This window comes from Acomys minous (assembly GCF_964271855.1).
Source record: "Acomys minous genome assembly, chromosome: 10".
In the NCBI taxonomy this organism is placed as follows: Eukaryota; Metazoa; Chordata; class Mammalia; order Rodentia; family Muridae; genus Acomys; species Acomys minous.
Genome location: NC_140491.1, coordinates 73049003 through 73061628, shown reverse-complemented (window position 1 = coordinate 73061628; position 12626 = coordinate 73049003). Strand labels below are relative to the sequence as shown.

The 12626-nt window shown below is 51.3% G+C and overlaps 1 protein-coding gene and 1 long non-coding RNA gene across 4 annotated transcripts in view; both read right to left on the bottom strand.

Moving 5' to 3' along the window:
* GSN (gelsolin) overlaps positions 1–10082 on the bottom strand; it is a 52946-nt gene extending 42864 nt beyond the window's left edge. The window contains exon 1 of one of the 2 annotated variants that reach the window (XM_084798140.1): positions 9940–10082. The gene's annotated coding sequence lies outside the window, so the exon portion shown is untranslated. The remainder of the gene's footprint in view (positions 1–9939) is intronic. The other variant, XM_084798141.1, reaches the window with a different exon arrangement.
* A 2000-nt stretch (positions 10083–12082) lies between these two features.
* LOC311606753 overlaps positions 12083–12626 on the bottom strand; it is a 31713-nt gene continuing 31169 nt past the window's right edge. For both annotated transcript variants that reach the window (XR_014782425.1, XR_014782426.1), the window contains one exon: positions 12083–12626. This exon is cut by the window's right edge and continues 76 nt beyond it. This is a non-coding gene — a long non-coding RNA (uncharacterized lncRNA).

Genomic DNA, 12626 nt, shown 5'->3' with positions numbered 1-12626 from the left:
AGCTAAGAAGGCTGGCTCCTGCCCACGCTGGGAGATCTCACCGATACCCAAACTGGCTTCTCTCAGCCAATAGGAGTCTCAGGATGCCAGCACAGTGAGCTACACAGGACCCTGAGATGAGGGTACACACCTCTTCATTTTATTATTTTTATTTATTTATTTATTTTTGTTTTGCTTTTCGAGATAGGGTTTCTCTGTGTAGCCTTGGCTGGCCTGGATTCACTAGCCTTGAACTCACAGAGATCTGCCTGCCTCTGCTTCCCTGAGTACTGGGATTACAGGTGTGTATCACTGTGTCAGCTTGATTTTTTTTTTGAGACAGGGTTTCTTTGTATAGCCCTGATTGTCCTGGACTCACTCTGTACACCAGGCTGGCCTCAAACTCACAGAGATCCACCTGCCTCTGCGTCCCAGAGTGCTGGGATCATAGGCATGTGCCACCACACCCAGCTTTTAAAAGACCCTTCTTAATCACAGTTTGTGCCCTCCAGATGTTGCTGATGGTTTCTGCAGTGCAGGTAGGTGACACAGTTGTACAGCAGCTGACCTGGAGGCATGGGCAGAGAGGTCAGAGGTCACATGTTTATCTGGGCCTGGGGAACTGGAGTTTAATGGCATCTCTGCAGGCCTTTCTCATATACCTTGCAGAAAATCCCTAACTCCCAGGGGCAGGTCAACGCTGGGGGTTTGCTTTTGAAAATGACGGGCAACTCTGCACTCCATCACCTCCGAACCAGACTCACTTGTTCACTGGAGGGGCCGTATGTGTTCCCAAGTGCACCCGTTTCCTCATGCTTTCCTTCACCTCCCAACTGCCATCCACACACACACACCTCCGCTCTCCGCTGCCACCGTCACTTGTCACTCGGACAATCCACCTCTGACTCTCTGTCGGTGCAGCCCCCTCAGAGCAGACCCAGACCATATCACCGGGTTGCTTGCACTCTGCTGGGGGCTCCTCCACACAGCCCCCAGGCAAAATTCAGGATCCTTTACCAACCAAGACCAATCAACGTCTACTCTTTGTAATCGGTCATGAGATCTATAGTTCTGAGCCATTGGCACCTTCCATCTGTTCCTGCCACCCTCCACCCAGACACATGTGTGTTCCCTCCGTTGTGTCCTCTGTGCGATCTTCACTATGCACTGTTTTCTTGGCTCCCCTCAGGCCCCAGGTCCTCTGCCACACTGAACTGCAGCAGTTGATCTCTGTATTGGTCTCTCCCAACTGACTAGGATCTCTTTGTGCTACCCCAGACCCAGACACACAGGAAGCCCCAGATAGTCCAAAGCGAAAAGCCACATGCTTGCACACGTGCATAACACATGTGCTCACTGGCACACTCCCACAGAGCTTGTTTCACAGACCAGATGCTGCCATCTATGGGCAAGGAAAGCCCTACACTCTCCCTGAGACCGTGACCCCAGGTTTCACCCCACGCTGGGTTTACAAGGAAACCCCAGCTAAGTCTAAGTTTGTGGGTTCCCCTTCTGGAACCTTAAGGCTGTAGCAACTAAAAAAACAAGATGTCGATGCTACTAGCTAGGTCGGCACCCACACGCTCCCACAGGAGCAAGACAGAGACGGTTTCTGTTGCAGCCCAGCCGGGCGCCTCTGGTTCTGAGTCTGCCTGCTGACTCAGAGCTCAGGGAGGGGAGAGAAAGTCAGGGCTGACCACCAAGGAAAGCTGCCGGTCAGTGTGCAAGCCACCAGAGGACCTCAGTTTAGGTCTAGGCTGCCAAGAGGGAGCATCCTGCCTGTGGGTGGCAGAGGCTACCGCAGTGGCTCTCCTCATCCTACAAGACCCCTCCCGAGTTCTCAGGAGGACTTTGGGGCTCAACATCAAACGGCCACCTCCAATGATAACAGTTGTCACTTACGGTATACCTACTACATATCAGACTCCCCTGGCAACACAGTAAGTCTGTGGGGCAGATACCAGTCCACTCATCTCCCAGCGCGAGTTCCCCAGGCTCAGAGAGGTGAAGTAAGGGGCCGTGAGGCAGGTCACAGCTAAGACGTCAAGGCTGTTCCCACCAAGTCTGACTACCTCTCTTAGGTCTAGCTTGTACTTAATACCAAGCTACGTAAGACCAGGCCTCCTACTCAGTTATAGATATACCCAAAGCTCTGGCTGCTCAGGTTTACAGCAACCTTCTGCAGAGGGCTACAGCGTACGTGATCTGAGCCCCAGCAGGCCGCCGCTGTCTCTTGTATATTCTTCTTTGGTTTTTTATTGTTGTTTTCCCTTCCTTCCATTTATTTATTTATTTATTGGCTTTTTAAAAAAACATTCTTAGCTCAGGGCCATACAAAAGCAGAGTGAGAGCCCCCGGCAACAGGTATAAATTCACATATTTACTGAGGACATGTTTATTATATTAAGTACAAACCTTCTGGTGGAGAGATCAAAGCCACATTGCGAGCCCTTCGGCTGCGTCTCTGCCCTCACATGGCTTCACACTGAGTCACTCTCTCCCAGCGAAGGCCCTACCTCTCCATGACGTAGCAGAGAACTATTTCAACAGCTGCTCACAGACTAGAAACAGTGGAGTAAAGTCTGACCCAGAGTTTGAGGAGAAGAGGAAAGTAGACAGACTGGCTAGAAGAAATCTCGAGGGCGAGGTAGTGAAGGACCTGGTTTGGGGGGCAGCTCGTGGGTGAAATGCTTGCCCAGCATGCATAAGGCTCTGGGTTCTATGCCTCGCTCTGAAGAAAATGAAAAAGTACCCGGATCTAGACTGGCTGTTCACGCCTTATTGATAGACTTAACTTTTAGATATTCATTCTAAATTGACCCGCACTTGATTATCTGCCCCTCCTCCTTTTTTCTTTAAGACAGGGCCTCATTTATCCCGGGCTGGCCTTGAATTCAGTACACAGCCAAAAGTGATCTTGAATTCCTGCCTGCTTTACACAGGTGTGCACTGCCCCACCCACTTTATACAGGTGTGTGCCTCCACATCCACTGCATACAGGTGTGAACTACACAATCACTTTATACAGGTGTGTACTGCCGCACCCACTTTACACACATGTGCACCACACATCCACTTTACACACATGTGCACAACACATCCTTTTTACACAAACGTGGACCACATACACACTTTAGCAATGCTGGGATCTAACACAGGGCTTCCCGCATGCTAGATAAGCATTCTACACAGTGGCCAGTTTAGAATCTTCCAGTTCAGTGGGACCACCCATAGCAGTGACATTAGCATCAGCTGGGAGCTCATCAGAGTGCGGATTGCAGGCCCCATCCCAGCCCTGAGGAGCCAGCACCTACATTCACCCCGAATCCCGCAGTGATCTGTGGACCCAGAAGAGCCTTTGGAGCATCATTTCTGTCTGCTTTCAATATTGCTAAAAGGAGTCTCGTGGCACCTTCCCTGGTGCCACAGTGTCGCCTCTCTGCTCTCGGATCTCCAGCAAACCCAGAAAGCACTCCACTCGGGGCGCACAATGGACAGACTGAGTCCTTCTCTTGATCTTGAGATCCAGCCCTGGCGCACGGTAGGGAGCGAGACAACATTCTCAATTCACAGAGGAGAGGAAGCCGAGCTACAGAGCCAGGTTAGATAGGCTGGCAAATGACCTGCCCAAGCTCGGAAGCCACACTGAGCTCGGGGTTTCCCGGCCTCCCTAGGCCTTGAACTGAATAGTAACTGAAAGAATTTTGATTTAGATTTATACTTTTGAAATATTATAAGTGGTGGCACACAGGGCCCTTAGGAGGGTGTTTGAGACACTCCCCCTCTCTCACACCGCTGTCCTCGGGAGTGAAGAGGTGGGCCTAAGCAGTTGGCCAGTCTACACAGGCTGTCAGGTGAGAAGACAGTAGAGGGCAGCACCCCTCTGCAGTCACCCCAGACACAGTCTCAGGGGTGGGAACGCAAAGGTTGGTGCTACCGCCCCAAGTGTGGACGCAGAGAGGAGCTTAGCGTGGGTATTGGCAGGGGTGCTTAGGATGGTGAGGAAACTGAGCTCCAGAGAGAGCCACCAGAGCTGCCAGGGCCTCTAATGAGCTCCAAGGATCTTTCCCTTCAGCTGCCAGCAAAAAAGCTTAGGAATTGGGATTCTTCTAGCAAAGTTCCATGTGGGGACTGAAGATGGGCCACCCACGGGAGCCCCAATATTGAGAGAAACACTCTACTATTATGCTTTTTTCCTGGTGTTTGTTTCTTTTTCTTTTCTTTTCTTTTCTTTTCTTTTCTTTTTCCCTCTATCTGTTGCCACTGTGGGATTCTCCCAGTCACCATACTTTTGGATGCCCCTGGCCTCTGCACACATTTGCACTAACAAACACACATACACATACCCACATACAGATACACTTACATACAGATAAAAAAAAATGAAATAGATCTTTTTTTAAGAAAGAAAAGACAGCCGGGAATGGTGGCACACACCTGTAATCAAATTACTCAAGGAGGCAGAGGCAGGTGGATCTCTGTGAGTTTGAGAGAGAGAGAGACAGACAGACAGACAGACACAGACAGACAGACAGAAAGAGAAAACACACCCAAATGTTAGTAGTTATGGATAGCACCTTGGGGTTTTTTCGTTTGATTGTTTGTTTTTATCCTTTAAAATTTTTTATTTTCCGGAGCTGGAGAGACGGCTCATCAGTTAAGAGCACTGGCTGCTCTTCCAGAAGACTTGGGTTCAGTTTCCAGCACCCACATGGCAGCTCACCACTGTCTGTAACTCCAGCTCCAGGAGTTCTGACAGCTTCACGCAGGTAAACATGCAGGCAAGCACCAGCGCACACACACTAAAAACAAATAATTAAAACATAAGAACAAACTTTATTTCCCAGCTTTTCCATCACAAGCTCTTATTCCCACAAGGAAGGGCAGTCCATGAAGGGACAGCGTATTTGCCACCCATGCCACTAAGCCACGCTGCAAACTTAACTAGTATTTACGGAGCCCCGCCCAGCCATAGCCTCTGCTATAGCCACAGAGTCAAGGGCCCCACCCTGGGGACTGACTGACTTGGAATATATATCCTTTGCTTGATAAGTACTTGACCCAAATGATAGATCTATTGAGGTCGGAAAGTAGCAAGCCACCCTTTGCTTAACCAACTCATAAAATAAAGGAGTCCACTCCCACTGGCCTGCCATTTCCCCCCCCACCCCCCCAGTCAGAGTTCCCCACCAGGCTCCATGGCTCAAACTCGTTCTGGATTCCTCTTGGAAAAGTGGTTTCAGGACACTTTATTTTGTCTTTTTTTTTTTTTCCCAGACCTGAGGACCCTGAACCGAGGACCTTGTTGTGACTAAATCCCCAAGGCCCTCAGGATCCTTTATAACCAGAAAACCAACAAAAACTAATAATAAAACAAAACCTAAAGCCGATCAGACATGGTGGGGCACTCTTTTAATATCAGCACTCGGGAACAGAGGCAGGCGGATTTCTGTAAGTTCTGGGGCAGCCTGGTCTACAGAGCGAGCTCTAGGCCAGCCAGGGCTACATAGCGAGACACAGCTGTCATTCCTTAAATGAAGCCCTGCAAACAAGAAGTGCTGAGGCACCTAGCGAGGCAGGCCATGAAAGGCACTGACTGCGGAACAGGAAGGGAAGGCGAGGAGGGGTTCCTCTTTTGCAAAGTGGGTTGGTTACTTAAGAACATTGGGGGTTATTGTTAAGAAGGTTAAGCCACTTCCCTCCTGCAGGGGGCGCCTCAGTTTGCCTGTCTGTAAGACGGAGTCACTATTTCTCCATTCCTAGGACTATTTTACAAGCGAACAAAACAGTAGAAGCCGAAGGTGAACACGCGGTGATCTCCACTATAATTGGAGGTCGAGGAAGGGAGTCCCAGTGAAACCTCACTCTCAACTTCCCCGTGTGCAAGGTGGGGCAATTGGTTCCCCTCAGATGCTAGCACAGCCTCAGAACTTCTGCATCTGACTGCATCTGGCTCACCTGCACTTCTCCTGGGCATGCAGGTATGCAGAGTACAGCGCTCTCAGACTTAGAGGCCATCAGACCTGCGCAAGTCTGACAGCATGCCGCCCACCCTGTGGTGCGCAATGGCTGGGGTCCATTAAAAAAAAATGCAGGAGCCAGGCGTGGTGGGGCACGCCTTTGATCCCAGCACTCAGGAGGCAGAGACAGGTGGATCTCTGTAAGTTCGAGGCCAGCCTGGTCTACAAAGCGAGCCTAGGATAACCAGGGCTACACAGAGAAACCCTGCCTTGAAAAACAAACAAACAAACAAACAAAAGCATGCAGGTGCCAAACATTACCCTTCATTTTGTCAGGAGCACAGACAGGACCTCAACCCAGGCCTTCAGCTACCTAAGCTTCGCCCACCACACCCACTGCTTTTCTCTCCCCTACCCTGCAATTGCCCATGTGGTCCCAGGCAAGGCAGGAGCAAGAAGACGCATCTCATAAAGAGGGGGAGGGGAAGCCAGAGGCAGCAGGAACTTAGCCCGCCTGTGGTCTCCGGCTTCACAAACCACACCAGGCTGAAATATGACACACGCTCGTTCAGCTGAAAAGGAAGGAGATATTTTTACTTCACATCCCTCAGCTGCCTAAACATTGCTCGCTCCTTCCCCCCCCCCATCCCCATGCATAACTCTTGAGACCAGCTTCTCTCAGCTTCAGCCTGTATTGCCTTCAGAGGTACCAGGAAGATTCATTTTTCTGAGCTTTGGGGGTTGTCTACAAGTTTGTCAAACAGTCAAAAGGAAGGCTCCATTCTGGCTGGGCACCTAGCTAACAAAAGGCCTTGCCTGCGCCCAGGAGCCTTAATTTCCTAAAATAGATGGGAGACTGATCCACACTCTGGGGACCTATCGATGGTAAAGAACATATGTGTTTATAAATAGCCCCGAGGCCCCTCCAGTCTTTCTGAGCTGTGCATACTAAGTCCCTAGCATACATGTAAAATCGGGGGTGGGGGTGGGGAGGCTATGGACAGAGGCATATCTGTAACTCCAGTGCAAAGGGTGGGGGGATCAGAGACCTGTGGATCCCTGAAGCTCGCTGGCCAGTCAGCCTAGCTGAACTGCTAAGCACCAGCTGCTCTGAGAGAATCGAGGGGCAGTCAGATGGCTGGCTGCGTAGAGGGAGCACTTCCTCCAAAGGCCTGCTGGCTGGAGTTTGGTCCCCAACATCCAAGTAAAGGTGGCAGGGGAGACTGACTCCACAAAGTTGTTCTCAGATCTATGGCCAGCATGCTCACCCACACATATGTCACACACACACAGAGCAGTAATAAGCGAATAATAAATAAACTTTTAATAAAAATAAAGTGAAAAGTGACAGGAGATGCCTGAAGTTGACCTTTGGCCTCTACAAATGCACCCACGGATGCACACACATGTACACGTACATGTACACACACACACACACACACACAGGAGGCACTAAGGATGCAGCCCCATGCCTAAGCTAGCACTTGTAATTACTCTTACACGCTCTCTCGCCCTCTCTAACCTACCATCTCTGGTCAGCAACTATTCAAAAGCTGTGGGCGCAGACCAGAAGAATTTCCTTGAAGGAAATCAAAGACTCATGTCTCCGCAAAACACCACAGGCCAGAGTGATAGCATCTCTCCGGCCAGGCAACATGTCATCTAAGAGTCAAGCTGCCCGCTCGGAGTGAGGAGGAGAGAACCATGGCTCCAGATGACTAGGCGTCTCCACGTCCTCCCTTGCACGCACAGTTCTCGCTGTAACAGTCTGTCTCCTTGCGCGGACCACTGTTCTCAGTGGGGCTGGTAACACAAAGAAGCCTGTGTGACTGTCCCTCCTTTTGAACCTACAGCAATAGTTCTTTTTTTTTTTTTAACTATTTTTTTTAAAGGCGAACAACAGCAACACTGAGTCACTGGCAATAATAGCATGTACCTAGTAACTGAGTCCCATCTGTTTTCAGATAATATTTACAGCTTCCGTGGCCCAGAGTCCGGGTCTCCAGGATCTGCCATTGACCGTCCCAGCAGGCATTGCTCTGGTGTGGATCCGCCTGCTGACCATGAGACCATCTCCTCAGGGCTTCCCTGCCTCTAATACAGTTGTTCCCCCCATGCACCCCCACATCAGCCACTGGGGCAGTGAGAGTTCTTAGTCACTGCACTGGTCAAACCTTTCCCGGTATCTTACCACCTGTGGAGTAAAGTCACATGCCCTTAGCTTATGCAGTTGCGTCTTCATTCACCATAGGTCCCAATGCCAGCACTGCAACCTTGCCCCATCCTCCCTTCTAGCCGGGTGGAATGCTCAGAGATCTTCAGAGTCTTTGCACAAACTTCCCTGCTTCTCTGAATAGCTCTATCTCAAGCTCTCTTCTGGCAAACTATTACTCATTTCCAAGGCCTGGCTCGCCCAGACATAATTAGTCACCCCCTCTTAGAAGGCTGAAGTAAGTCGGTATGGTCTAGCTATGTCAAGATGGGGAGTCTAGAGAGCTCTCCTTGGAGTTCCTGGGTCCCTCTGTAGTCAGGACTTGAGAGCAGAAACCGGAGAATGCCACATCGGGGTAGGAGGGAAGGAAACAGATTGACCGGCAAGCCTGCTGGCTTCTCCTGTCTGTGTGAGGCCCTAATAAAAAGACTATGGAAAATTCTGGTGTAAATTCCCTCCCTTGGTTCACACGGAAACCTTTGCTGCTGTGTAATTTACACAAGTGCCAAACCAAGCTCCCTTGGCTGTTCATGATTTCCTTGGCATTTATAAATAGGGAGGCCCAAGAAAGGAAAAGTCTGGAAGAAGCTGGAAGCCACTGGTCCCCTGTTCGCATCATTTTTCCTCCTTTCTTTAAAGTTCCTCCCTCCCCCGAAAGAATACCAACCTTGTGTGGGACAGGGTGGGTCCTCTGGCCTTCGCTGCATGGAATATCCAAAGTCTAAGGTCCCACAGAAGGAGACACAAAGAGTAGGCTGGGGCCGGGCCCGTGCCCTGCCACTGTCTCAGCGTGTGACTAGGGCCCTTGGGTCACACTCAGAGATGGGGTGAAAAATCCACAAAGAGAGGTCAGAACTAAGTGGCGCAGAGGCCCTAGTCGGAAATATGGTCCCTAGGGAACAGGACAGACAGGGTCAGAAGCCCCAGAGGCCAAACAAAGCCAGGGGCTATGCATTCCACACAGGCTACCCCCACTGCTAGGAAGATTTCCTCTCTGCTCTACAGAGAGTGTAACGGTGGACTAAGGGGTGGATGTCTGCACTGAGGAGAACCTACAGTCGGATCTCCTGCTTGCCCACACCCCAGTCCCGGACCTCAAAGGCAAAGGCTGGGGCTTCCTCTGTAAGCTCACCAAGCCCCGACCAAGCATGGAGAAATTGCTAGGAAGAAGTTGGGGGAGGGCGGACCTGAAAAGTGATGGAGGCTCAGATACAACATCCTAGTCACTCAGAAAGGAGTCCACGTTCAGTTACAAGTTTCTTCGTCAGGCCCAAAGAAAACACAACACTGCAAGGTGGGAATGAAACAGGTAGTGCCTTCAGGTAACAGTCACGAAAGTGTCAGTCGCGTAGAGGAAGAACTTTCTAACAGTTTGGGCCACACACTCCTCCCCCTCCCCCCCTCCCTGCAGGAGTTTGGGGCGGCTCAGGAGTGAAAGCTCCGCGGCGCAGACTCCTCACTACTATTCAAACCATGCATGGGCAGTCACAAGCAAGCGGGGTGAAACACCCCCAAAGCAATGATGACTCTGGCCCAGCGCCTGGCACTCACGGGGAGGAGTCAAGGTGAGGTCCTGTGCACTGCAGCACAGCGGATCCAGGCGTGGCAGTCTGGACCGCTGCTCTTCGCCTCTCGCCCCTAGCCACACTCCTAGGACCCCCCAGTAAAGAGACAAAGTGAGCAAGCACTCCAGGCTCATCCGACCTAGCGATGAGACCGGAGGGAGAGGAAATTCAGCTCGGGTTGCGATCCCGATAGGCCCGGACTCCCGGCTGCGGGCCTCCCTACCTGCTGCAATGGCGCGGGGATTCGGCGGCGACAGTTCTGTCCAGCTGTGTGCTCAGCTGGTTCCTGGCGTTGGGTCAGGGTGCGGTGCGCGAGCGGCCGGGTGGGCCGGGCGCGCGCACCGGAGCCGCCCTCGAGGCGGGGCAGGCTGCGGGGAGGAGCGCAGCTAGCTGGGAGGATGTAGACTCTGGCTCCAGGCTAGCATTTATCCAGTGCGCAACCGCCCTGTCTGTCCAGAGGAAGGTGTCAATAATCACACTCTCTGTGGTCCATAGGAGGAAACTGAGTCTGGGAACATGGAGGGCAGATCTGAAGGGACCTAAGGTAGTGGGGAGGAGACTCGGGGCTTCACTAGGGTTTGGCTGGGGACAAAGAATGTACTGGGCGTGGGCAGCATGTGGTGCAAAGCTAAAGCAGTCTGGGGAGGACCTTCAGAAACAATGCTGTCCGACTGTGACACACGCGCGCACGCGCGCGCGCGCACACACACACACACACGCACGCATGCACGCACACAAGAAGAGGCCTGGTGTGCAGTCAGCCAGCAGCTCACCCTACTGAAGAGAATAAAGGAAAATCTTTTCTAAAGTCACCCATAAGTAACGAAGGAGAAATGCCAAGGCAACCCCATCCTAAAATGTGAACAGTAACTAGGTGTTAGAATCAGGAGGCCCGGGCCGCAACTCCTGACCTGACCCTGGGGACTCTGAGCAATGAACTTCATACATCTAAACCTCAGTGCAGCCACTTGTCAAACAGGAGGGAGGAAAGATGCTTAGCACAATGGCAATCGTGTCGGATCCCTGGTAAACCGAGGTTCACATTAGTGCGAAGGCAAATCTTCGCTGGACGCTGATCAGAAAGATGGCTGTGAGGGCGCTTTTACACCAGTGAAAGATGGGACGTCTCCCCCACGACATCAGACGCCATTTGAAGAACAGAGCATTTGTAATGATTCACACACCACACAGGGGGACTGTCCCAAATGACAGAGGATGCTATTCCAAGATGAGTCCTGACAGCGGCTCGTGTTCACCTGCGTGAAGAGATAACGTAGGTGAAATGTACCGGGATTCCGTGATTACTAGGCGCCAAGCCTAGTATTTTCAGTAGCAGAGAAAGCAAGACCTCAGAATCCACTTCCTAGTTTGGTCCTTCGTTGAGAAGTAGCCAGGAAAGCCACAAGGCCTGGGGAACCCCGGGCTGGTTCTTCTTCCCATCCCCTGCCCCGCCTACTCCTCTTAGTACGCCACAAGTGCTTCCTGCGTTCCAGCTCTTATCCTCCCCTTCCTGTCTCGCTAGGTAGGCACCATGATGGACAGTTTTTTCAGATGAGATGGTCTAGCCACAGAAAGGGTTGAGTGGCTCTGTGGGCTTGGGTCCTCTATGCACAAAGCTTGGCATAAAATAGTGCCCTATGTTCTGCTATGCCACCCTTCCTGGCGAGGTAAGCACTGCCCAGTTCCACTTTCTATACACACACACACACACACATACACACACACACACACACACACACACACCCCAAAACTAGAATGCCCACATGAAGGGAAGCTCACACCCCTCTCGACTACTCTGATTTTTTCCAGAGGCTGCCTGTGCCTATTTCCAGTGGGCTGACGGCAAAAGCAGGAGCCTCTTGGCTCTCCACTCTGACTCCGAGCCTGGGCATACGTGTACTTTGGAATTATCTAACACATCATTTCCAAACCCAGCAGTGTCTTCCAGATCTTAAATCCGTGGCTCCCCCAAGCTGAAGAGAGTCATGTTGGGATAGAGGAAACACCGGAGAACATTTGCTCAAGCCCTCATGTTAGGGATGTGGGGTTGAGATTCAAGAGAGCGAGGGACTTATTCCTGTGACTCTGAGCGTCCCACTCAGGGGCTGGAGCAGCACAGAGCTGTCATCTGAAGTGACTAAAACTGGTTATAAGGATAAAGATAGGATGAGAAGCGATGCGTTCAGAGGAGGGCCAAGCAGGTCCTCTGCTTCCTGGAGTTCACAGATGCTCAGGGGACATCCTCTCTGCCCTTTCAGGTCAAGTCTGTTGTGCAGGGGTCTAGAATTCCCTTCAGCTCCATGTCTGTCTTAGTCAGGGTTTCTATTGCTGTGACCAAACACCATGACCAAAAAGTAAGTTGGGGAGGAAAGTGTTTATTTGGCTCACACTTCCACAGCACTGTTCATCACTGGAGGAAGTCAGGCCAGGAACTCAGGCCAGGAACCTGGAGACAGGAGCTGATTCAGACGCCACGGTGGGTGCTGGTTACTGCCTGGTTACTGTGCCATGCCCAGTTTCAGCATGCTTTCTTTCTTTCTTACATTTATTTATTTATTATATATACAGTATTATGCCCACATATATGCCTGCACTCCAAAAGAGGGCACCAGCTCTCATTATAGATGGTTGTGAGCCGCCATGTGGTTGCTGGGAATTGAACTCAGGACCTTTGAAAGAACAGACAGTGCTCTTAACCTCTGAGCCATCTCTCCAGCTCCCAGCCTGCAGTGTTATAGAACCCAGGATCATCTGCTATGGCTCCACCCACAGTGGTCTGGCCCCTCCCCCATCAAGCACTAGTTTAGAAAATGCCTTAGAGCCGGATCTTGTGGAGGCATTTCCTGAATGGAGGTTCTCTCCTTCCCCACAACTCTAGCTTGTGTCAAGTTGACGTAAGACTAGCCAGCA